Below are 27,517 nucleotides of genomic sequence, written 5' to 3' on the forward strand. Positions count from 1 at the left end.
GACTTGATTTCACTCAAGTCATGATCTCAGAGTCCTGGGATGAGGCCCCACATCAGGCTTCCTGCTGAGTGGGGAGTTTGCTTGTCTTGTTTCCCTCTACCCCTCCCTCTGCATGTGCACGTACACTCTCTTTGTCTAAAATATATAAACCTCTTTTAAAAATACCCATAGTTGAACCTTCTAAAGTCCCATTTTAACATTTTGCTATAGTTGTGTTTCATCTTATTTTATTCAGAGGTTCCCTCCCCCGTCATTATGACATTACTGCAAATTCATCTTTTGTTTAACCCTTCATTACAAGCGGCTTTCCATGTTAGCATAGTCATTTAAATAAATAGTCATTTAATATTCCAAGTAACTATAAAAATTTTACTTCACTGGTTCCTTGCCATAGAACTTCTCAATTCACTTAAAAAAATTTTTATTCACCGAGTATCTACCACATTCAAGTACTTGGATTAAATATTGTAAGTAAACCTATATGAATAAGTATTGTAAGTAAACCTATATGAATAAGTGGCTTCTCTCTGAATACTCTTTAAAACCACAAAAGGCACAAATCTATACCTGCAACATATATGGCATATGTAGATGTACACTTTCTAGGCCACTATTTTTTTTAAAAAGATTGTATTTATTTATTCATGAGAGAGACAGAGAGAGGCAGAGACACAGGCAGAGGGAGAAGCAGGCTTCACGCAGGGAGCCTGACATGGGACTCCATCCCGGGTCTCCAGGATCACAACCTGGGCCGAAGGCGGTGCTAAACCGCTGAGCCACCCGGGGTGCCCTAAATTCTTTTTAAATATATTTATAGGATTAAAACATGCTAATTTCCTTTCCATGTATTCCTTTTATTGCTAACTTCTGTCATCCTTGTCTGTTGGTTTTACATTGGCATGGCTGATCAGTTTAGTAGTACTTTCAATGAACAATTTATTCATATAAAAGCCAAGTCTACTTACCTCAAATTTCACATGATCCAAGACCTTCCATTTTCATTAACATAATACGTGCAATGAAGTATAAGTATCAATATCTGTTGCTTTCTGTTTTCACAACTATTAGTAATAGTTAATTCCCCAACATTCTTCTGGTAGAAGGATAATGATTTCTGGTTACCACACCAAGAAGGAAACAGTGACTAATGTGACTCAGCACAATGAAAGACCCAAGATTTGAAAACAGAAGCCTTAGCTCTTAGCAATGCTATACTGAGGTTACATGGAGAACACAATGAACTTGCATAAATGGCAGACTGACAATTCCTTATCTGTGAGTGCTAAGTCCAGACTATAATGCTTTCTGACTATATATATAAAAACAACTTATTCTTTAACTCAAAAGGAATTCACATGTGCGTGTATTTATTACATTCATAGTGGAAGAAAAGTCAAACTTATTACTTAAGCACCTGAATTACTATTGTTTTTACACCTAAAATCTATTATTGAAAATTTTGTGTTGATGTTATTAATGGGTCAACCTCTAAAACTAACCTAAAGAAAGATTTCCTATTTTCCTTTGAGGGAGTGCTCCACTCTTGGAATTCTAGAGCAAGAAATGATTTTGGCTGAAATTTATTTACTACAAGTGGGTTTTAAATATGGTGTTGATGGGAAAAGACTGGAAAATGCTGCTAGAGAACATGTTAGAGCAATTAAAGGTAGGGAATTTAATCAGCACAAATTAAGGGTGAATTAATTCAAAGCTCAGAGGTAGGTTCAGAATCAGGCATGAACATGCGTCGATAAATGTGCACATCACATTCATATTTTCATAAAGTGATAGAATATTCACTTTAAGGACCATTTCCAAGTTTTAAAAATATTTCTCCTTTGTAATCTCCTTTTTCTTGAAACCTTTTTTTTTTTTTTCACCTTTGATAAGCAGTAAGGTACCTCTGTTTGGGAAAGATGAAAATATAAGGCCTAGCAGAAAATAGCTAAAATATGAATAGCATGGGTTCTAAAATGTTTATACCAGATCACAAGGTATTTTGTTTCAAGATTTTCATTTGTCATCTGCCTAATCATCTGTTGGGCTGTTCTCCTCACAGGATGCATGACAATCAAGTATGCTCTTCAATTCCCTTTCAGTTTTGGACCTGTTGAATAATTCCTACAGTACATAAAGTGCTACTTGATCTAACTGGTTTTGGATCTATACAAAATGATTTCCTCATAGAAGTCCCTGGATCTTTTCTGGATCATTCATTCAGCTGACTTAGTACACATATATCGGGTATGCATGTGCTGGGCACTGGTTATGCAATGATGACTAAGATAGTTTCTACTTTCTGTCAGTTTCTTAAAGTCTGTGAACTGACCGCCCAGATGGCCTCTGGAAGTCTGCTGAAGATTCTCCAGCCCCATCCTAGACCTTCTGAATCCAAATCTCAGAGGGCAAGGGATTCTCCGCTTTGAAGATGTTCCCTAGGTACGGTTGCTTTAAGCGTTCATAGTCTTAAAACCCTTGAGATGTGGGGGGACACTAGGAGGGGAAGGAGACTTCAGGGGTGTGGCCAAGTAGGAAAACAAACACACACAATATGGGTGGTAAGTGCTAAAATAGTGGTATACAGGCAAAGTGCTAAGACTATATAATGAGGACGAGTTAAGCCCAACTATGTATTGTCAGAGGAGAGAATTAGCAGCAACAGATTTCTTGAAGTATTTAAAATTATTATTCTTTAGCATGTTAAGAAACTCCGTTGTTTGTATTTGTAGTACACCTACATTTAATAAGAAGAAAAAAAAGCCATTTTCTTTTTGAAAAAGTGAATTCCCAATTAAAGATGATGAAAATCATGTTCAGATATCCATCTGAGTTAATAGTATTTCTACTGGTGTGAGTTTATCTTGAGGATATAATTAGGGCATATGCACAGGTTTGGTTACAAAGCTATTCCCTGCAAATAAATTATGTCCAAGTACTCATTTTCATCGAGTTCTGGAATTGGTTCTCTGTGGGACAACTTCCCTGTCCTCACTTACACTATCATGAGACATGCTAGGCCATCCATAGTTTCCTTTTTTGCCACTCAAATTTGTGGCTCTGTAAAGCCAATAGTCAAGACTTTCCTCAGTAACAAAAAATGGAATTTAGGAATTTAATTCATCAGTAGCCCTGGCCAGGTACACTGGGAAGTATCATGTACATAATATAAATTTTCATGTTGACGTCTAAACTTAAAATGGTGGTTTTGGCATACTGGATTATCTTAGCCATTTGCTGAGGAGAGATGGTTTTGATTCCTACCTGCCTTTTCTTTTCTTTTCTTTTTTTTTTAAGATTTTATTTGTTTATTCATGAGAGACACAGAGAGAGAGGCAGAGACACAGGCAGAGGGAGGAGCAGGCTCCATGCAGGGAGCCTGCTCCCTGGGCTAAAGGCGGCACTAAACCACTTAGCCCCCTGGGCTGCCCGTCCTACCTGCCTTTCATCTGACTCCTCCACTAGGTAGATAGCTCCCAGGCCATAGGATTTCAGGTTGACCTATATGTGACAATTAATTACTTGAGTAGCTTTAAAAATAGACATTTCTAGTCTCTACACAAGACCAGTCAAATCAGAATCTCTCAGGTGGAACTTGCGCATGAGATAGGAACTGTGTCTTATCTTTTCCTCCCTAAGTTTGCAGAAGAGCACTTAACATAAGGAGTTAATGACCCCAGCTCATTTATTCATTTGTTCATTTATTCATTCACCACATATTTGGGTATGTGTTCTAGGCACTTCTAAGTGCTAGGGATATAGCAGAGAATAAAATGGTTAACTCTTATCAACATTCTAATGGTAAGAGATAGACAAGTAGTATCAGGTGATGATGAAAGCTGTAAGACTAAGACATGGTAAAGGTATACAGTCACATAATTTATCAAATAAGAACACTTTGAGAATAATTATCTATAATAATGTCAGGACAATGCAGATGAAACCAGGACTGCCCTGAAATATATAGTCACTCTGGCCAAGGTGTTTAAAAAAACTGTGATTAAGGGAATGAGATGCTTTTTAAAAACAATGTGCTGTGCAGGAAAGACATTTCCTAAATGGAAATATTTTAGCAGAAGCTTGAGGAAGATATAGGAGCTAACAGAATATTAGGGGAAGAACATTCCGGGTAAACAGAACAGCATATACAGAGGCTCTGAGGTCGAGGTAAATTTGGCATGTTAGAGGAAAATCACAAAAGCCAGTTTGATTGGAGTGGAATGAACAAAATAGAGTTCTGCTGAAGAGGTCAAAGGAGTGGCCAAATTTCATACCTTTTAGGCCCATGGTAAAGACTTTGGATTCTACCTTGACGTAGAAATTATAATTTACGTTTTAAAAGAATAATTCTGGCTGCTATGTGTAGAAGAACCTTGTAGGGTGGGAAGAGTGAAAGCAGGAAGATTAGTTAATAGTCTAGGGAAGAAAGTATTGTGGCTGGACAAGTCTAACTGTGGCAGTGATGAGATGTGATTAGATTTTGGACACATCTACGGCCATACCACCCTGAACGCACCCGATCTCGTCAGATTCTGGACACATGTTGAGGGTAGAACTGAGAGGATTTGCTGTTGAATTGGGTATGGGGTATGAGGGAAACTGAAGGGCCAGGAATGACCCCTCACTTTGTAGCTTCAGCAGTTAGAAGAATGTAGTTGTCATTCATTGAGATGGTGCAGATTGTGGGAAGCAGGCTTTTGGGAACAAGGGGAAACAATGTAGTTTTGGATACGTGAAGACTGAGATATAATAGATATTCAAGTGGAGATGGTTAGTAGGCAGTTGGATAATGAAGAGGAGAACTAAGAGTAGAAGCTAGGGATCCCTGGGTGGCGCAGTGGTTTGGCGCCTGCCTTTGGCCCAGGGCGCGATCCTGGAGACCCGGGATCGAATCCCACGTCGGGCTCCCTGCATGAAGCCTGCTTCTCCCTCTGCCTGTGTCTCTGCCTCTCTCTCTCTCTCTCACTATCATAAATAAATAAAAAAAAAAAATTAAAAAAAAAAAGAGTAGAAGCTAGCACTGCTTGCTACTGTATCTAAGGATATCCCCATTTCTAAAGCTATAGAGCAAACACATTGGTTCCTTCATTTGACATGAAGGTTAATTAGAAGGGCTTAATAGTCTATCTTTAAAAAAAAAAAAGTATTGGACTGTGTTCTGCATTTGCAGAAGAGGGAGATTTATTTTCACAAAGCTTGGAAGTAAGGTGTTGTCCAGTGGTGGTTCTCCAGGAGAGATAAACTGTAATTCCTATAAACCTAAGCTAATTTACAGTTCCTATTACCCGGTTTTGTCAGTGAAGATCCCATTCAGGGAGGCTGACTGAATAAGAAATTACTTTGAGGCTAAAGAAATGAAACAGTTGACATTTGTATGTTTTATGGGTTTAGAGGGGAAAAATAAGCCAACTCCAAGTCAAGCATAGTAAAATTTGAAAATAAAATATCAGTGAAGGCTCATGCAAGTTTCTAGCAAAGTAAGCATACATCTGCCTTTAAAACAAAAATCCTGTATTATCACTTAGAGTTCCCATTATTTATTGACTTCTTGCCTACAAGCCTCTGAAGAGGCAGCTGTCTTTTATTTTCAAATGCAAAGCAGATGAAAATTTACTCTACCAGGAAAATCTATATTAAGCAAAAGAAAATATTTGCAATATTATTTGCTGTACTATTTTGTCTTCATCACCTGCCTGAAACTCTTATATTTCACTTTCTGAAGAGTTAGCTAAATTGGAGATCAAGCACCTGAATGACTTGTTCTCAATGATAAGTATGTTTACATTGAAGCCAAGGTAACCCCTTGGTTAAAGTTCTGTGAAGTCACTGAAAAATGTTTCTTTGGTCAAAAATAATGCTCTTTTGAAATGAAATCAATGAGACCATAAGAAAAATGGAAACTGAAACTTTTTTTAAAAAAAAATCAGACTTCCAAGTTAAAAGCCAGGAAATTTTAGCTACATCACCAAAACCCTAGGTGCAGTCCTGGTGGTGGAAATAAATGGGCTAATTGCATAGATGAGTGGCCCAGAAAAGGACTTGTTGATCATTTTTATTCATTCCTCTATTTTATTGAATACTTGCTATAAGTAGTTGCTGGGCATGCAATGGTTAGCAAAATGGGCAGGATCCCTGCCTTCATTTAGCATCCTTCCAGATGCTAAAACAATTTTTACTCAAATCAACATATAATCACACACTTCAGTGAGTGCTTTGGTGAAGAAGAGCAGGGTGCCATGACAGAGACCAACCTAGTCTGAGGGAACAAGGAAGACCTTCTTTGGTGAAGAAACATTTGGCTGAACTCTGATGATTAAGCATTAACTAGATCAGAGGGAGATGGGTGGGAGCAATTAACAATGATCAAGGGATGGGAACCACATGTGCAAAGCCAGAATTGTGAAGGTGTGGCATGCAGAAAAAAAACAGTGAGTGGGTCTGGAAAGTAGAAAGTGAGAGGAACAATGGCTGGAGATGATTTGGGGATGTAGACCTTCAGGCCTAATTAAGGATTCTGAAGACAAATAGGCAGGGAAGCCTGACTGGCTCAATTGGTGGAGCGTGTGACTCTTGATCTTGGGATTGTGAATCTATGGAAAAAAAAAAAAGGAAAGAAAGAAAAATAGGCAGTCATTGAAACTGTTTTAATTAGGAAAATGACATGACTATATTTTTACTTTTAAAAGTCAACTCTGAGGTAAGGGGAACTTTCACTTCCAGTAGTAGATTAGGTAATTCAGGCTCATATTCTTACTGAGAAAACCCACAAAAGTTGAACAAAATATTTTTAAAATCGTTCTAGGAGCTAACATGAAGAATGAAGGTAACAAGATCTGAGAGAAGGAAACCCAGAGAGGTGAGCAAAACATTTAGAGCCATTTATCCCAAAGAGGGGGCTAAGACGCTGAATAGAACTTTTAAGACTAAGAGGGCAAGAAGTATAAAAGTTGAAGTTTGAGGAAGATCAAGGGGAGTGATAACAGGCTATAAGTTGGGACCAGAAATAGACTCGGCCCTCCCAGCTTCAAATCCTCTCAGGTCCTCCAACTGGATTAAGGTGATCTAGGATTGCTAGTGGCCTTAACCTTTTGCCAGAAGCAAATATAAATCCTCCTTGGAGAAAGATAATATTATTCTAGGCCTCAAACTACTTTTACAGTTATCTAAATGCAATATCTGACACTCAATTAAAAATAACCAGATAAGCATTCCCAAACTGATGGGAAATGTCAAAGGACACAAGCCAGATTAAAGGTTCTCCTGCTGGCCCAAATAGGACAATTTGAATGATAAAAATAAGGATGGCAATTCATTATAACATACTGAATGATAAAGAATCCATGAGTTGATAAAAATACTCAAAGGGCAAAGGTACAAGAAGGGAGGGAAAACTCATTTTTACAGAGGAATGCCAGTGAATAAATGTAGTTGGATTGATAACATTAAAACATCATTTTGTGGGGTGCTTGGGTGGCTCAGTTAGTCAAGCACCCAAGTCTTGATTTTGGCTCAGGTCATGATCTCATGGTCCTCACATCAGGCTCTATGCTCAGTGGGAAGTTTGTTTGAGATCCTTTCTCTGCCTCCCACCTGCCCCCACTCATGCACTCTCTCTTAATAAATCTTTTTTAAAAATCATTTTGTAACCACCAAAATATTAATTGATAAGAAAATAATTATTAATGGATAGTAACACCACTGACCACTCATCATGGGTGAGCGATTAGAAAATAGCGTGTTCACATAGTTTCCAAATATCTCCTTATACACTATTAATAACAAAAGGAAAGAGGTGATCTGACAATAGAGAAATCTGACACAAAACACCTTAACCAAATGGTCACGCTTAAAATGACCATTAACAGACATTTTACACCTTCTGATATGGTGAACAGAGGAGGAAAAACCATCATCCATGTAGTGTTCTTTAAAATACATGTGGGTATATATGTTTTTGAATATAGCAAGCTTCTACTGAAGTGTGATTGCAGATAAGGCATGTTTTAAGGAGCTATTTTATTGGTCAAGATTAAAGTAACAATATTTCAAAGATTTTTTTCAAATGCCTACCTGGTCCTCCAAGACTCTAGCACTCTCCTGTATAAACTATTATCAGCAGAAACAGTTGTAAGTCTGAAAGCAGTGCTTTAATTAAGACAGTTTGGTTTGGAAATCTTTAGGAAATTTTGCCCACTGAGCTATGTATAGGTCAATTCACTTCAACAAAATATCAGAGTCTATTATGCCTTGGGAACTGGATGGGCACTGGGCACACATCTTCACAGAGCTTTGCTAAAAGGCAAATCTTCCCCTGGGAGATGTGTCTTTTTAAGCTGATGGTAGTCATTTCGATTTTAGTTTAAGGATTTTGAGTCTTGAGAGTAGATTTGGATTGGGATAGAGAACATGAGGGCATTTAAGCACCCAACAAGTAAAAAGATGGACTGTCCTGGAAATAACCAAGTGAAGAAATGGATGATGAATTTCAGTCATTCTTAAGAAAGTATGAGAGGGTCAAGGGATTTGGTTGTAAAGTTATTTGTTTTTGTTTTGTTTTTGTTTGTTTTTTGTTGTTTTTTGCAAAGAAGAGGATCAGTTGGTTACTTGTTGACTGGTTAAGGAGAGAGAGCAAAGAATAAAATGAGAAGAACATTATAGAAATTTCACAATAACATACCATAGCTACCTGATTTCTGTCTGGGGAGTAGGAGTCGGGCAGGTGGAAGAAACAAGTTCTAGAACACTGATTTTTAATATAAGCATGAGAGAACAATCAGACAAATCCAAATAGTGGGACATTTTATAGAACACTTCAAAAAAGTATCAATATCATGAGAGAAAAAAGGAAAAAAAGCAGTGGAACTATTCTAGATTAAAGGGAATTCCTGATCTTTATGTAGATTCTGGATATTAGTAAAACATTATAAAGGATATCATTCAGATAATTGGGGATATTTGAATATGTACTGAATATTAGACATTATGGTATCAATGTTTGTTTTTTTGAGAGCGAGAGAGGTATTGTGATTATGTAGAAGAATGTCCCTGTTCTTTTTTTATATATATATAAAGATTTTATCTATTTATTCATGAGAGACAGAGAGAGGCAGAGACACAGGCAGAGAGAGAAGCAGGCTCCATGTAGGGAGCATGATATGGGACTCTGTCTCAGGACTCATCATGGGTCAACAATTAGAAAATACTGACACTGCTGAGCCGAAGGCGGAGGCCCAACCGCTGAGCTACCCAAGTGTCCTAAATGTCCCTGTTCTTAAGAGAAAGATACATGTTGAACTATTTAGAGGGTGAAGCATCATGATAACTATACAGTCTTTTCAAACGGTTCAGGGGAAAAAAAAAATATATATATATATATATTTATATATAGTCCTCACTTTGCATTGTAGTGCAGCACTCAAATGACCATGTAAAGTGAAATTGTGCAAAATTATTTTCATAATCAGTGAGAGAAATTACCATTGTTCCATGACCTTTAAACATTTTTGTCAAAACATTATGATGGTCAGTTATAAATGTAGGGAAATAAAAAAAATAGTAAAAGTAATTTTTATTTGGTACACTAGAATGTAAAACATTAGAGAAATTAAGGATTGAAGTATTATATTTCTTTCTGAAAAACTTAAAATAGTTTGTATGGTTCCTCTGATCGTATAACTCTTACAGTGAAGCATCTTCTCTGTACCTTTGCAAATTGTCATACTCCTAAGTTTGGATCAGCTTGAATCATTATCATTTTCATTTACAATGTTGTGAAATCTTCAAAAGTTCTTTTATTTATTTATTTTTTCAAAAGTTCTTTTAATGTGAAGTTTCTGCCAATGTCACTTCCTCGTAGACATTTTTTATCTTTTCATCACAACCACTTTCCTCCTTAATCTTGGTAACTCTGCATTTAGTAAGTTTCTCTGGCTGCATATCTGGAGTGTTTCTAATGGTAGCAGTGTCAGTATTCCCAGTTATCTCTTCTGTAACTCTATTTGTGTTTGATTCAAATTTCACTTTCATTGTTACCACTTTTCTTACCTACACTTTCATTTCCTTTGACCAATTTTCTCTTTCAAATATTATTTTTATAAAGTGTCATATGAGACTCCATTGGTTAACTGCCCAACTCTTGATTTCAGCTCAGGTCATGATCTTGAGGTCATGTGATGGAGCTCCCCCATTGACTGTGCACTCAATGCAGAGTCTTCTTGAGATTCTCTCCCTCTCTTTCTGCCCCCCTCTATGAAATAAATAAATCTTTTTTAAAAAGTGTCATGAGAGTTGATCACTGGGAGAAAAGGAGGCAACACAATTGTATGCTTTGTTATGCTTGAACTGAATAACATGCGCGGTGACCAGTCATTGACAAATTTTGAAAGAAGTGTTATGATTGGACACTGTTACTAATCATGATGGGCTTTTGTTAATTATAGGGTGATTTGAAGATTGATGCTCTGGCAGTGAAGTTGTATTTATACAATTATAATTAGCATACTATGGCAATAGAAATTTGAATCATGCCATGTGTAACTGCCTGTGTATGTGTTTGTATACCAAGATATGTGTGTGGATCTCCATATAGAGATGCCCATTGTACTTATTCTTGCAGCTTTTCTGTAAGTTTTAAACTTACCATAATAAAAGTTGGAGGGAGAAAGGAAACACGTCATGAGGAGACAAGACAATAAAAAACCTATAGAAACAACAGACAATAAAAACAGACCAACAGAAAGTGAGCACTAGGGTAGGGGATTAAAGGTTGAGTATAGTGGGGAACACATGAAATGTCCCTTATAGACAGAAAGAGAGCCAGTTGGCCAAAGAAATATAATAGAATTGTTGGCAGTGTTGTGTTGAGGGCTAAGAGATAGTGACCTGGAAATTATAGTCATATCAACTAGCCCTTTTGTGTTTCTCAGTTGTGGTGCACAGTTGCCTGGGTGCAGGTGTGGAGGATATGAGCTTTTGAGTTTATCCAAGATTGAAATTTTTCCAGACTGATGTTATGAAATGATAGAGACAAAGGAAATTATGGTATCGGCAAGAGAATTACTGAAAGTATAATAGACTGTAAAATCTAACCGGGCAGTGAGGGAAGCAGGAGATTGCTAGTGATGAGAGAAAGTAAAGGGGACCATGAATCAGAGAAGGGTCCCCTTAAGGTCACATAATGGTCCTAGGGAGAATTGTTTAACAAGCAAACTGGCCATTTTCTAAATTAGGGAGCAGTGTTCTGTGTAAACAGGATGTTTAATTGGAGCTCTTTCTGTTTTAGTTTTGGCTGAGGCCCTAAAGACTGAGAAGAAAACAATAGGTGCCATAATGAGGCGTTATATTGCCTCTGTGGGACCTGCAAAGAGATGGTCAGACTGGTCTTATGACCCTTAATCCATCACTCACCTGGAGTGTGTGCAAGCACTGGAATTGAAAAACTGAAAGCCAAGTGTTCTTTGGAGAATTTTTGGAGTACCTTGGTTTTTACTTCCACTTTCTCCTAGGTGAAGGCATTGGTGCTCCTCTCTCAAATGACATGAGAGAGATACTTTAAGGAAGCCATTTGAAGAGCTTCTATTGTGCCTCCTTGAGTTTGAAGAGCGTAAGGGCTGGTAAGAGAAGCTCTGACCAAGTTAGGGTGGGTGAGGGGAATGGTGTGGTGGTAGGGGTCACGTAAGGGTGTATGGGAGCAAGCTCATATCCACCAGCAGCTAGGCAAGGGTTGGTGAGTATTTCTCCCGGCCTAAATGCAGGCCTATGGGAGGAACCAGTCTGGAGCTATCCCAGATCCCATGACTAGCTTGAGGGAGTAGGCACCAGATGGCCAGGTGCTGAGGAAGAAATTGTAGGAAGCCAGTAGAAGGTGAAAGACATTGCGTCCATCACGGGAGCTTACTGGAGTGTTCCAAGTGGGAAATAACTCCTCAAAACTCACAGAAATGCCCATCAAAGGAAAGAGTAAGCACCAAGGTTCTGCTGTCCCGAAGGCCACCATGGTGGACTGTATCTGTGACAACCAAGTGAAACCTTGACAGCCTCTTCTCTTGATCCAATCCCAGAGGATACAGAGGCAGCTGAACTGGGGGGAGGATGGAGAGGAAAGAGAAACAACCCTAAGTACTCCTCTCCCCCTGCTTACCAGTGAGTGACAATAACAAGACGAGGAGAGGAGCTTTAGCTTTGAACGTAGCTCAAATTCTATTGAACATTTGAATGATCGCACTGAGACTGATCTTGTGACCAAGAGTTCCAAGAAGAAATTTTATGACCTGAAAGCCAGAAAAGTTAATGGTCTGCTCTAGTAACAAAAAAACAACCAACCAACCCCCCCCCACACCCACCCAAGAACTAGCTTAGAAAGGGGGTTGAAAGGGCAATTGGGAGCAAAAAAAGAACTCACCTTATAATTCTGCCCTTTAGAGTTGCAGCTCATTCTGGGTAATACTGATTACCCCAGATTAGTGAGATAATGTTGGCAAGGTCCAGAGTGTGGCTGTGGGAGTGGCAGGATGTGATGGAGTGGAATAGAAGGTCATTGAGGGCGAAGGAGGTCAAGAAATAAGAGAGCTAGTATTAGATGAGTCACCTTTGTGGATGGCAAATATGGGAGTAGAAAGACTACATGCCATGTGCCCAAGGACATTCATACTCAAACTTCAGAGTTTATTAGAATCACCTAGAGAGCCATTAAAAGATACAGAGACAGGCCTGTTGAAGTAGGATAGGACCTGGGCTTCTATATATTTTTACCAAGTTCTCAGGTGGTCTGGAATATACAACAGAGTTTGAGAACTCCTGCCCAATATTTAGTGGACAGAACTAATTGGTCAGTATATAACAGTATCTACCAGAAAAAAGGAAGAGAGGGTAGTTTATCCAAATAGCAGGGGCCCCTAGGACGCAATTTTTTGTTATAAAGGGGTAAGGACATAGAGGTCTGGAAACAGTAATGGGGATAAGTAGCCTCCTAACCCATTACCCATAACTACCGCTTTTCTTTCCTGCCTCCTTCTTTCCTTCCCTCCCACTCTCTTGTGAAAAGTTATAAGTGTCAAGTGTTGACTTGTGTCTCCTAAAAAAATATGTTACAGTCCTAATCTCTAGTACCTTAGGATGTAAACTTATTTGGAAATAGTGTTACAAAAACTTGGAAATAGATGTAATTAGTTAAGATAAAGTCATGCTAGAGTAGGGTAGGCCTCTAATCAAATATAATTGGTGTTCTTAAAAAAAAGAAAAAAGATGGTCATCTGAAGACCTAGAGAATGCCATGTAAGGATGTAAGCAGAGATTAGTATTACACAGCTATAAACCAAGGAATGCAAAAGGTTTCTGGACAACTAGAAAGAGGCAAAGAAGGATTCCCTTACAAGTTTCAGAAGAAGCAAGGCCATGGTGACACCTTGATTTTGGGCTCCTGGCCTCCAGAACTGGGAGACAATACATTTCTGTTGTTTTAAGCCACCTATTTATGACACACTGTTATGGCAGCCCTAGGAATCTAATATAACAAAACATTTATTTTTTGGTATATACTATAAATCATCTCTTACATTCTGCCCATGTTGTATCCCTGTCCCCTTTCCATTGAACTTACAGTCTCGGGACACAGAGAAACCATATGTAAGTCAATGGATGTCACTAGAACAAGAACAAGGTTACTGCTTCTCCACATATTTAAGCTGAAACACAATATACTTTGTGTTTTTGTTGGAGTGGTGTGGCCACACACTGGCTTCTGCAGTTATCATTGACAAATGAATCAATTCATATAAGATGGGAACTTATTTACGTAGGTGCATATTAAAGTTTTTGAAAAGAGGAAAAGAAGCCTATAAGATACACGTACATGCTACCCTCACAAGAAAACATTCCCATAAGGAATTATGAGTCTTCATCAAAGTACTGAAGAAATTTTTCAGCAGTCATATGTAATGGGTTCTACTTTCAAAATCCCCTCCTCCTCCTATGAGCTTCATGGCTCTTCTCCCTTTCCCAATATTGAAAGAATGGCCCAGATGTCACACTAACTGACCTCAGGAGAAACTAAGCTCATTTATTTAGCAAAGGCTGCAGAAACCAGCAGACGGAACATGCCACTCACAGCAGGAACTAAGAGAGGCAACATATCTCAGTAAGCTTTCTACAACTTCCCACGGTCCTATGAGGGCGCAGCTGCCCTCTGATATGTCAGTTCAAGGTATACCTTGCAGCCCAGAAATGCTACCTCTAGAAATTTAGTTTACAGAAAAACCTCGAGGGGCCAAGTAAAGGACTAAGGTGGCTTGTTGTAGATCTTAGAGATTAGAGTTGTTACCAGCTGTGCTGAGTAGTCCAAGATGAATGTTTGGAAGAGGAATTATGTGCTGAATTTTTTACATCATACCTTGAACATGGACAGGGTTTGTTAAAAGGGAATCTGGGCTAGTGATTCTTGTCCAAGCTTTGCACATACATGGTTTCAAAACTCTCTCTCCAGTCAATTGTGCCTTCTGCAAGGCATTTTCACTTGGATACTCTGCAGCTACCGGAAGCTCAGCATCCCTAAAAATTTAGTTTGTCTCAGCCCCATCTGCCTCCCTTAAATCTGTCTCTCTTGAATTTCCTTTTTGCATGTTCTCCTAAACTCCCCCAAAAGTTATTTGTTTGTACTGTCTCAAACTCACCTGTTCCCATTTCACCTGCTGTCCAGTCTATCTTCAGCATCCTTCACATTCCTGAAACTGCCTGCTTAAGGCCTCCAGTGACCCTGATGGCATCCAGTCTGATAGTCACTTTACTCTCCCCCTGCTCACTTCTCAGTAGCATCGAGCTGCGTAATTCTCAGCTGACTGTTCTTTTCTCTTGATCTCTGGTACATTACACATTCTGGTATCCTTTCTACTTCCTTTCCCTGTTCCTCTCTATCTCCTTACATTTTCCTTTGGAATCTCTAAAATACAGAGTTCCTGTAATACATATTTAAATATCATCAATATATGCTGATCAACCATATATATCTAATAGGCTCCAGACTTGTAATTACTAACTTGACATCTCTCTCAATGTCTTTCAGACATTTCAAACATAATACAGCCACAACCAAACTCTTGATTCCCTTTCAAGACTTCCCATCTCAACCTGTTCTTTCCCAATCTTGCAACTCAGTAAAGGGGGCATTCCATTTCATGCAATTGTCCAAGCCAGAAACTTCTCCCTTTCCCTTATCTCCTGCATCTGGTCCATCTGTAAACCCTATGGTTCCTACTTTCACAATAAATCTCAAACATACTTCTCTTCATCCCCCTTCTGCCACTTTGGTCTAAGCCAATACTTGGTCTCCAAACTCATTTCTCCGACATACTTCTTACCACCCTTTCCCCAGCCCTACTCTCAGAACAGTCAGAGAGTAAACTCTTAAGAGCTTCTTACTATAACCTACAAGGCCATGCATAATTTGGCTTTTGCCAGCCTCTCCAAGCTCATCTCATTCTGTGCTCTCCTGCTTCCACAGAACCTAAATCTGCTGTCCTTTTGGTGCCTCAGACCAGCCTAGCTCTTCCGGCCTCGTGCCTTTTGCATAAACTGTTCCCTTCCCTTGAGCACTCTACAAATTCCTTTAATGTGTGTTCCCATCACCTGATTACACTTCACACTAGTTTCAGGGATTGACACACAGTAGGCTCTTGGTAAGTGTTTGCTGAAATAGGGCAACACATGGACCTGACCAGAATATTCCTCCAACGACCCATTGGTCAGTGACTAGGACAAGGTGAAACCACCTACTCTGTACCAGAAAACACCTGTTTAGAAAAACAGTGAAGTTCAGAGACATCTAAGACTGGTCCTCCTTTTCCTTAGGGCTTCTATCATCTCATTGGGCAAGTAGTAAAGTAACCCAAGTATTGAAAGAATATTTAGCTAGTGTGAGACCATTTAAATGTCTTCAGAAAATGGTAGGGTATAAATCACAAATAATAAATACTCACATAGGCAGCAACAGTATAGAAAGATGACTACTTACCGAATAATTAGTATAGGCTCCCGGTTCCCATCATTTTAATCACCAAGGATTTGTTTCATTATCCTTTTCCTATAAGGACCTCATATTTATTTTTAAAAATCTCTCTAGTAAACTATATTTATCATGTAATAATTTACTTCTCCATTCCTACTTAGAAACATATAACCCCTAATTAATCAGCATGCTATGAAAATTGGAAGCCAAAAGTAGGACCAGGAAGCTCTGTCTTAGTATTGACAGAATTTTTACTGGGCTCTTTGAAATATTTAAAATATCTTGCAAACTCCCACCTGTTATTCTATTCAAAGCCTTAGCCTATGTAAAGAAAATAATACATATGGTTCATTTAGCTCTTTTCTTAAAAAAAAAAAAAAAAAAAAAAAAAAAAAAAAAAAAAGATCTGCCTGTGGCTCTTTGCTGATTAGTAACTGTAAAGTGAAATATATTCCTTGGGGGAGAGGAACTCTTATCATTGTGGTATTTTGATAATAAGGTAATGGAAGTTTAGCTAGTCTACCAGAGCCAAAATACACAGCAAGCCGCAGAGCGCTGCTCGACGTCAGTGCAGATGCCACTGTGGAATCTAACACGCCTCCTCTTTTCTCCAGTGGTTACCATGCAGCAGTAGAGAGAGAAATGAGGAAAAAAATGAATAAAACTTTCCTTTTGAGTGAAACTATTGGATATCTTTTTATTCTGTCTTTATGGTAGGAAGTATTACTACATACTAGTCTAAACTAATCTAACCACTAAAAACTTCTTCCTCTGTACTTGTTATGGGGTTTTAATCATTTTAGACATCTTTAGTTTTTTTTTTTTAATATTTATTTATTCATGAGAGACACAGAGAGGGGGAGAGAGAGGCAGAGACACAGACAGAGGAAGAAGCAGGCTCCATGCAGGGAGCCCAATGTGAGACCTGATCCGGGGTCTCCAGGATCACACCCCAGGCTGAAGGCAGCGCTAAACCACTAAGCCACCGAGGCTGCCCGACATCTTTAGTTCTTAAGTAATTTCCACCAAGGGAAGGAGGAACATGTGAAAGTTTTATAGCCATAAAATGAACACTCATTCACGTGCTTGAAGGGTTTGAAATAAACTGATGATAGTTTTCAAGCTGTCACTTTGAGAACATTTCCTAAAAACTGACCGTATCCACAAAATTGTTATTTTTATTAGAAGTATTGCAGATATGCAAGCAAATCATGTTATATAAGTCCTAAAGAAGAATGTTATTGAGCAACTTAACACCGGAACTCAAGATACTTCAATTCATAATTTTACTAACAGGTGCTGAATCTCCCATATTTTTATAGCTTTAGTGTGGGAAGTAAGCTGTAGCTTAGTTGGTGGAAATTTTATCTTACTAGACAAATGCTTGATATATCGAGACTTTTTGGTTATTAATGTACCTCATGGTAGATCCAAATTTTCACTTTTTCTGTCAAGATGTTCACAATATCCTCATCTTAAGACCTTAAAGAACACTACAAATGAATGTCTTCCTCCACATTTAAGCCACAGACAAAAAAGCTATAGTGATTCTTCTGAGGTTATACATAGCCTCTGCAGAGCTGAAATCTAAAGCTGTAGGTTCTTTTTCATTAGGTATATAAACATTTTTCTTTTATTATGGTAAAATATAAATAATATAAAATATGCCATTTTAACCATATTTCAGTGCATTAACTACATTCACAATGTTGTGCAACCATCGTCAAAACTTTTCTATCACCCCAAAGAGAAACACAGTATTTATTCACAGTTCATCCACTAAAAATATATATATATTTATCAAATACCCACTATGTATATCATCCTGTGCTTGATATAGGAGATGAACAGTGAACAAGATGTAATGAAGAACAGTGAACAACACAGAGTGCCCTATTTTCAAATATTTGTACCTTTCTGTGAATGGTCAGGTGACCAATAAAAATCACAGTAATAATATTAATACTTGCCATTTGATCTAAGAACTTTATGTGTGTTGACTCATTTAATCCCAACAACAATTCTGTGAAGTAGGTGCTGTTACTATCCTATTGCCGTAGATGATAAAACTGAGAGGCAAAGGGAGATTAAGTAAATTGTCCAAGGTTGCACAGCTAATAAGAATGTCCAAGAATTGGTTGATTTCTAACCCAAGCTGATAGGTTCAGAGTGTGTGCCCTTAGAGCACTATCTGTAACTTTTTTAAGGAGATAAATTTCCATAAAATGCACCCAATTTAAGCTATGGTTTAATGAGGTGTTTTTTTTTTTTTTTTTAAGATTTTATTTATTTGAGAGTAAAAGATAGAGAGCAGGCACATGCCTGGGGGAGAGGCAGAAGGAGAAGGAGAAGCAGACTCCCCACTGAGCAGGGAGCCTGATTCAGGGCTCAATCCCAGGACCCCTGATCTCAGGATCCTGGGATCATCACCTGAGACGAAGGCAGATGCTTAACCAGCTGAGCTACCCAGGCACCCTGGTTTAAAGCGTTTTAATAAGTAAATACAACCATTGTACAACCACAGTCAGGAAACAAATTTTCATCACCTTAAGATGTTGTAAGGTACCCATTTTCAGTTCAGGTCCCTGACCCATGACTCCTAATCTTAAGCACCCCTAATGTGCTTTCTGTAACTATAGATTAGATTTTGCCTTTCTAGAATTACATATAGTTAGAATCATATACATGTACTCTTTTATGTCTAGTGTCTTTTGACCATTGATACTGTGGCATGTGTTAGTAGTTCCTTTAAATAGCTGAGTAATATTCTATCATATGGGTATCTTGTGATTTATCAACTTATCTGTTGACAGACATTTGGGTTGTTTGCACCTTTGAATTATATGAATAAAGCTGTTGCAAACATTCATGTACGGGTATATAGTGATACAAGTTTTCATTTGTTTTGGTTAAATAACTGAGTGCGATGCATAGGTTGTATGGTAAGTGCCTATTTAATTTTTTAAGAAACTGCCTAATTATTTTTCAAAAAAATTGTAGCATTTCATGTTCCCACCAGCAGTGTATGACCGCCCTAGTTGCTCCATGTCCCTACCAACAATTGGTATTTCAGTCTTTTTAATTTTAGCCTTTCTAATGGATATGTAGTAGTGATCCACTGTGGTTCTACTTTACACTTCCCTAGAGACTAGTGATATGGAGTATCTTTTCATGTGTCTACTGGCCATTTATGTATCTTCATTTGTCAAGTATCTGTTCAGATCATTTGCTCCTCGTTTCATTGGATTGTTTTTATCTTCATACTATTGAGTTATAGGACTTCTTTATATATCTTGGATACCTGTCTTTTGTGAAATGTGCATTTTGTAAATATTTTCTTCCAATTTCTGGCTTGTCTGTTTATTTCTTTGATATTATCTCAGAGCAGAGGGTTTTTTATTTCTATGAAGTTCAGTTGATCACTTTTTATCATTTTCCCTTATTTTTAAGAAACTTTGCTTATCCCAGATTTAAAGATTTTCTTCCATATTTTCTTACACACTCTTTTACAATTAAGTATGATGTTAATTGCAGGCTTTTGTAGATGTCCCCATCTACAGCTTTAGGAAGTTCCCTTCTCATGAATTGCTGACAGATTTTATTATAAATGAAATACTTAGCAATGTCTCTTATCTATTGAGATGATCATATTATGTTTTCCTTTATCCTGTTAATATGGTGAATTACATTGGTCAGTTTTTGAGGTTGATTTGAAATTTATTTTCTGGGGATAAACTCACTGAATCATGATATAGTATAATTTTTAACACTGTTGGATTCAATTTGCTAATATTTTGCTAAGGATCTTTGCATGAACATTCATGAATGATATTGGTCAATGGTTTTCTTAGATCTTTAACAAGTTTTGATATTAGTGATGCTGGCTTCATAAAATGAGTGGATATATATTCCTTCCTCCCCTCTATTTTTTGAAGGAGTTTATCTAGAATTGATTATATTGTTCCTTAAATATTTGATGAAATTCACTAGTAGAGTATTCTGGGTCTAGACTTGGGCGCAGATTAGGACTTCAATTTTTAAAATAGATATTAGGAATTTAATTTCTTTAATAGATATGAAGCTAAGCTAAGGTTTTCTACTTGAATTGATGTGTTTCTTAATGAATTTGTTCATTTAATTTGTCAAATATATTGATAAATTTATTATAAACTTTATTATACTCTTAATATTTATAAAACCTGTAGTGATGTCCCTTCTTTAATATATAAAATTGGTGTCTTCTTTCTTCTTGTCTATTGATTTCATTGATCTTTTCAAAGAACTAGGTTTTGGTTTCATTCATTTTCTCTTTTGCCTAGTTTATTTTATTGATTTTTGCTCTTACTACTTTCTTCCTTCTGCTTACTTTGGTTTAAATTCTCTTTTTTTATAGCTTCTTAAGTTGAAAGCTTTGATTCTTGATTTTTTTTCTTTAAGATAAGATTTTTTTATAATTTTTATTTATTTATGATAGTCACAGAGAGAAAGAGAGAGGCAGAGACAAAGGCAGAGGGAGAAGCAGGCTCCATGCACCGGGAGCCCGATGTGGGATTCGATCCCAGGTCTCCAGGATCGCGCCCTGGGCCAAAGGCAGGCGCCAAAGCGCTGCGCCACCCAGGGATCCCAAGATAAGATTTTAAGTTAGAGATCTTCTTAGTACACTTATTACTTCACCCCACAAATTTTGCTATGTTGTGTTTTTGTTTTCATATTCTTTGAGATGTTTTCTAGTTTTCCTGTTATTTTGTTGGTACACAGGTGTAGAATTGTGTAGTGTAATTTCCAAATATTTAGGAATTCTCTGGACATTTTTCTCTTACTGATTTCTAGTTCCTCTGGAGTCAGAGAATATACTCTGAATGATTTCAATTAAGATTTGTTAAATGGCCCAGAATATAGTTTATCTTGCTGATTGCTTTGTGTGCACTTGAAAAGAATGTGTATTTGGCTGTTGTTGGATGGAATAGTCTATAATTGTCAAATAGATCAAGTTGGTGGTGGTTCAAGTATTCTATGTCCTTATTGATTTTCTGTCTATTTGTTCAGTTGATTGTTGAGACAGAAGTATTGAAATATCTGACTGTAATTGTGGATTTGTCCTTTTTTCCTTGCATTTCTATTAGTTCTCACTTCATGTATTTTGAAACTGTTGTTATGTGTGACCAAGGACACTCCATTCTGGCTGGTCAGAACCCGAATGTCTTTTATGCCTATCTGAGCACTGGACATTGGCTAACAGCTCACCAGTCGTTATAGAAGCTCTTACAACATACTAGATACTGTTTTAATCAATCAATATAGGCTAGATTATAAGCAACCCTCAAAGCTCAGTGGCTTATAACTTGTAACAAAGTTTTTTTTTTCCTTGCTCATGCTGTGTGCCCACTGCATGTTGACGGTGACTATTCGAAGTCCTCTTTACTTTTGGACTCAGTGATAGAACAGTTTCTTTTTGGAACATTGCTGGTTGTTATGGCAGAGGGAAAAGAAAACATGACAAACTGTGTACTGGCTTAAGTTTTCTGCCTCAAAGTGTCATATGTCAGCTCCATTCATATTTCATTGATTAATCAAGTCTCCTGGCCAAAGCTGACATTAGTAGGATTGGAGAGTCTAATTCTCCCCCTGGTGGGAGCACCAAATAGTTGTGAATAAAATAGTCTACCATACTGTGTTAAGCATTTAAACACTTTTCTTCTTTAATCTTCATGACAGCCTTCTAGAAATGGTACTATTATTGTCTCCCTTTAGAAGAGGAAATGGAGATTCAAAAAGTAATCTGGTAAAAGTCAAGTAATCAAATGGTAGCGAGTCACCTGATTGGCTCAGTTAGTTAAGTGTCTGACTCTTGATTTTGACTCCGGTCATGATTTCAGTATCTTGAGATGCAGCACTGCATTGAGCTCTACACTTGGTTTGGAGGCTGCTAAAGAGTCTCTCTTTCCTTCTGCTCCTCCCATGCTTGTTTGTGCTTTCTCTCTCTCCTCTCTCTCCTCTCTCTCCCTCTCTTCTCTCTCTCTCTCTCTTTCTCTCTCTCACACACACACATAAATAAATCTTTAAAAAAATCAAATGATAGCACCTGGATCCAGCTTATCAAACTCCACTGTAATTGTGCTGTCCTGCCATAAGAAAAGGAAGAGGAAGGAAGGAGTGAGGGAGTTTGGGAAAAGAGGAATAGAAGAAGGAAATGAAAGGAGACACAAAATATTTGTAAACTACTTCCTATGGAAATCTTATCTGGTGATCAGAAAGGGGTTGGAGATGAGAATGTAGAAAGGCAGAAAAGAGAGAAACTCCTCTTAACTTAGTTCTTCCCAGTCCATATGTCATCTGTCTACTCCAAACCATATGACCTTATTTCATGTCATCCCAAGAAAGCCCAGCTCCTCTCTCTCCACGTTCCAAAGGCCCCAACCTCATTACCTACATTGAGGTTCCCTGAAATCCCAGACTACATTGATTATTCTGTTTATATGGTACAGGAAAAAAAAAGTTACAACATAAATTTGGCATTGACCAAAGATATTTCTATAATTTAATCATGGCTTGTTGTAAAAATCCCAACCCTTGACAATTTTGTGTTACTGTCTCTGAAAACAGGTATGTTAGTGATTTATATGAATCAAGTTGCCCTTTGAACCAAAGTCTATATCCAAAGCTTTCTGAAGCAATACTATGAGAATTGGAGGTGGTTATAGCTTATTAACACAATGTTAGAATTATATTTAAAAAATAAACTGGAAAATATTAGCATGTATTTAAAATGCTTAAAATCTATATTATATAAAATATATAAAAGTATTAAGTCCTTACTAGTAAATGAATTGGGGAAAGAAACACTTCATTCAAGAGGAGATCACTAGTAAATATATGAAAACTGGTTCAATCTCACTAATTTATAAAAGAAATGCAAATTAAAACAATGAAAACCATTTTACATTTATTAATAGGACATACAACTTTCTAAATGTCACTCCTTGGTCACTTTTTTTTCCCCCAGCAAAATTGTTATAATCTGAAAGTGCTGGCTTTACTTTTTGTTGAGAATCATTTGGTAGCAACATATAGCAAGCTCATATGGGTTTAAGGTCATAGTATTTAAGCCTGTATTTTTCTGAAATGGACTCTCAGCTTGTCCCAGTATTCTAGAAGGGGAATGTAGCCACTTGATATACCTCTGATAGAGAACTGTCTGTCTCTGATGGAAAAGGTGGGAGGCCATGGGTGGAGTCCCTAGAGCCCCTTGGACACTGAGTGAAATAAAAACCTCTTCACATCCGGGCTTTTGCCCTTTATTTAATCCTACCTCATAGAATGTATTCTGAAGAAATAATCCATAAGGAAAAAAAGCTAAATAAATGAAGATTGGCCACAGTATTAATTATTATGGAAAAGATTGCAAAATAAATGCCAGCAACTGGGGAATAATTAAAAATATGGTGTAGCTATTCAAATTACAAAGACTACATAGCAGCATGGAACATGCTTCTCAAATAGTATTAACTGAAAATGGGAGAATGCACTCATTCCAATTATTCACCAGAATTAGAAGGGAGCAGGGTCAAATGAAAAGTTAGTTTTGCTGAGGTGACAGGATTCTGAGCACAAGTTCTCTCTTATTTAGATTTATTGTGTAATACAGATAGAATATTTATGTAAAAGGAATTCCATTTTTAAAGAAAAGGAGAAATAGGACACTATGACCTTTTTCTACTTGGCTTCTCATTGGAGTCTCCAGGATTCCATTAAAATGCAAAATTCAAAATCATCTTTATTTTTGGTTTATAAATATATTATAAACTTACTCTGAATTTGGAATGGTCATCCACATGGGAGGATTTATGTGTTGATAAATAGCTCTTTTGTTAATCCATTTAGCTCCAAAGACTGGGGAATGTGTACTAATCATATTGTCCGCTTGTTAAATTTTTTAAGTCACAGGGAAATATGTAGTGTGTTTGTAATGTCAGCACAGAAGAAACATATTTCTGCTTTCAACTACAACTACATTTCAGGTGAGGAATCTCTCCATTTAAAATAGTGGGCTTAAAAATAAATAAAAATAAAATAAAATAGTGGGTTTAATTGTTAATCTAAACAAGTACAATAAATACACAATTTTATCTATGTTTCTGGATTTTTGAATACTTTCACAGTGGGTTTTTTTTTTTGGTCTTTTTGTTTTTTGTCACCATCATGTCAAATATATTATTCCAGTGGCACTAACACAGCTGGAGGTGCTCATTGTGACACTGCATGAAGTTTCCTGCCTTCTAGCAAACATGTGTGGTATCTCTTCTCTAAAGAGAAAGGTCTACTGCTTGTTCCTTCCCCCTTTCTGGGGGAAAATCCACTACGCCATTTACCCAAATAAACCTCTTAATGCATTATTATTATTTTTTCTGACATTTGAGTTTCTGAAATGGAAAAAAATGTGTTGAGTGTTCCATCCCACTTCTCCATTCCCACCGGCCAAATAAGTCCCCCCGGGCATTTCTCTTCCCTCTGAAATCTTGAAATAAATATTGTAAGAAGTGGCATCAAGTATTCACATTGAGTGATGACATTGAGTGGGCCCCAGAACCTGTCAGATGGAGTGTCACTGTCTGAACAGTCTTGAGGTGTCATGGAGAATGTTGCTGTGGTTGATCATCGGCCGGGTGCAGGGGCTATGCTGAGTCCCACCGAGGGTGGTTGGCTACAGGGAAGGCTGCCTACAGTTTATCCAGGAAGTTGTCCAGGGCCAGGATGCCTCCCTTCAGGCCTTTATGCTTGCTTGTTTCTGCCACCAGCTGGCTAGGGTGGCTGGTGTTGTTGAACCAGGATCTGCCAGTGGTCAAAAACACACTGGGGGAAGGTCTGACCACCAGTGCTGGACCTCAGGTCAGTTGTGAAGCCAAAGGACTCATTCATGGGCAGTTAGGCCTTTACAACAAATGGGGTGCCAGTCACCTGGGACTCCTCAAAGATGTGACCCCGTTTCCTGTTCAGGACACTGTAGATGCCACCAACCACTTCTTCTGGACACTAAATCTCCACAAGAGATTTAGATTTAGCCACAATCTCCTGGCTTCATAGGCCAGGCCTGGGCAGTCAGCACACTGGTGTAGAGGCAGTGCTGGGCAGCGGGGATGATCTGGCCACCTCTGAGGTAGATGGTGTCCACATGCAGGGTCACATCAAGGACATCGAAGCACACACCACACATGTTGTCCTCACATAGAGCCCTCTCTTTGGTGGCCCACAGGAAGCCAGCTACCGTGCTATCCTGATCTCACTGAGGTACTGCACACCCTTGGTTATGTCAGTGAGGACGATGGGGCCAGTGCCATCGGGCCTGAAGCACCAGATCACATGGGCCTCAGCCACATCTCACTCACACTTCTCGGCCAGATAGTGGGACTGCTGCTTGAGCTCCTGATGGGTGGCCGTCCTGCCCATTTATATTCTCGGCCAGACTCTCAGGGAAGGGCCATGCCTTCATGTACTGCTGATTGCATTTGTTGGGGTACTTGGGCAGGCACAGCACATTCGACTTCTCACTGACAGTCTTGCAGTAGGAGACTATGGGGTCAGAGTTCTTGATGGGAATGCATGCGTGTTCCTCTTCCTGGTGCTTCAGACAGATCTCCGGGTGTAGCTCCTCAGCCTCTGCAATGGTGTGCTCCCTGACTCCTTGTGATGCACTGCACCATGGGGTCTGACTTGGCCAGCTATTTCAGACCCTCCACTAGCTTGGGAAGGGGAGGCCACCAGATTCTTGGCCTCCACAGTGACCTGAACAGTGGGGCTCAGGCTGAACCTTATGACTTGCATGTGTTGGTGGTGCTAGTCTTCCACCAGGAACTGGTCCACGCCTCCCAGACCCACCATGTTCCCACAAGGCACATCTTTGATGGGCTCCACGTAACGGCCAGTTACCAGGATCATTCTCTGGATGGCCTGCAGGTACAGGTCCACCTTCTTCCTAGGGGTGTAGTTGGACCCCATGATCCTGACCTTCAGGCCAGTGAGCATCAGACCTGAGAACACATGGCCGAAGGTGTAGAACTGACCTTTGTCAGAGGTGGGCACCATTTTGGAAGTGTGCATCATATGGGGGCCTTTGGGGTCACAGCTTATAATGCCCAGACTGCCTCGTTGCCAGGGGCCCCTCGTGCAGGAGATCACAGCAGATGGAGCAGATAGATGGTGATCATTGGCAGCAGAGCATCCCTGGCAGGAAGCCAGCAGCACATCACAGCCTTGAGAGCAGTTTGCCTTCTTGGTCTTGGTCTTCACTGTCTAGCTTTTCAATCAGCCTGCTGTCTGCCCTTTCTTAAAGCTCATGGTTGCGTCAAGCACCTTGAAGCACCTGAGAGATGCTGACAGAACAGCTGTGGTGCCTTCCTGCCATCAGGCCTCGTGCTGACTTGCCAAATCCTTGCCAGGGCCTGGTTCAAAATACCGGTCGCCTCACAGCTTCTTCATCACGTCCAGCAAATTTGGCCACATACGTCTCTACAAACTGCTTCAAGGTGAAGGCCCAACCATGGAGTCCAGACCCAAAGCCACCAGTCCCAAGTACAGGGTGGGTTATGTTGTTGCCCTCGGCGCGACTCTCCCCTTCCCCATGGGTGGAAATGATATTGACACTCCACAATGTTCCGGAAGGCTGGTAAGCTGCTCAGGTTCCAGTTACATCTTGAACAGAGCCCGGTCCACCTTGTTCATCATCAGCACAGGCTTGCTATGATCAGCAATGGCCTGCCACAGCACCATCTTTGTCTGCATGTGTCCACATGCACACACACACACGACACATGGTCCATCACCACAAGGCACCACCGGTGGCATGGAGGGTGGCAGTCACCTCCTAGGAGAAGTCCACATGTCAGGGGGAATTGATGAGGTTGATGAGAAAGCTGCAGCCATCCTTGCTCTGCTTGATAAAGTTCAAGTTGTTCTCTGAGAGCTCATAGAAGAGGGAGATGGCCCTTGACTTGGTGATGCAGCATTCCTGCTCGCCCTTCCAGGCATCTGTGAAGCAGGTATCCCCAGCGCAGGCCGAGGCAGTGATACCAACCTTGCACGCCAGTGAGTCCATCAGCGTAGATCTGCCGTAGTCCACGTGGGCAATGATAGACATGTTTCAGATGCTGGCCTTCTTGTCCATCATGGCCCGGATCCCATCTGCTGTGAGGTTTGCCAGGTGGTGGGGGGCGGTGGATTCTCTCAGGCAGAGCCACTGAGCGAGTTGTGCCAAGGACGGTGCCAATGATGGCGGAAGAGCTCTCGTAGTGTTTTTATTGTACTTTTCAGATTAACAGCTGGAGCCACTGCATTATATTTAAAAGTGCTTCACCTGAGGAGAGGCTTGGAGGTTGAAGAAAGTCATTTAGTATATTATTTAGATAGTAATAAGGATGCCTGGGTGGCTCAGCGGTTGAGCGGCTGCCTTCGGCCCAGGGCGTGACCCCAGGGTCCCGGGACGAGTCCTACATTGGGCTCCATGCATGGAGCCTGCTTCTCCGTCTGCCT

At 39.2% G+C, this 27,517-nt stretch overlaps 1 protein-coding gene, 1 long non-coding RNA gene and 1 pseudogene across 26 annotated transcripts in view; 1 reads left to right on the top strand and 2 right to left on the bottom strand.

Moving 5' to 3' along the window:
- The window catches only part of TIPARP (TCDD inducible poly(ADP-ribose) polymerase), a 34,385-nt gene extending 33,230 nt beyond the window's left edge, over window positions 1-1,155 (bottom strand). Inside the window, exon 1 of the mRNA XM_072792174.1 lies at window positions 966-1,155. The gene's annotated coding sequence lies outside the window, so the exon portion shown is untranslated. The remainder of the gene's footprint in view (window positions 1-965) is intronic.
- The window catches only part of LOC140613785 (uncharacterized), a 99,614-nt gene that overhangs the window by 3,023 nt on the left and 69,074 nt on the right, over window positions 1-27,517 (top strand). For 19 of the 25 annotated variants that reach the window (XR_012014652.1, XR_012014655.1, XR_012014651.1 and 16 more), the window contains exons 3-4: window positions 2,307-2,439; window positions 6,800-6,853. This is a non-coding gene — a long non-coding RNA (uncharacterized lncRNA). Of the gene's footprint in view, window positions 1-2,306; window positions 2,440-6,799; window positions 6,854-11,501; window positions 11,610-23,932; window positions 24,013-27,517 lie in introns of all 25 variants that reach the window. The other 6 variants (XR_012014648.1, XR_012014646.1, XR_012014649.1 and 3 more) reach the window with 3 other exon arrangements.
- On the bottom strand, window positions 18,254-27,374 carry LOC140613718 (elongation factor 2-like; annotated as a pseudogene).

Source organism: Canis lupus, chromosome 22, assembly GCF_048164855.1.
Source record: "Canis lupus baileyi chromosome 22, mCanLup2.hap1, whole genome shotgun sequence".
Lineage (NCBI taxonomy): Eukaryota > Metazoa > Chordata > Mammalia > Carnivora > Canidae > Canis > Canis lupus.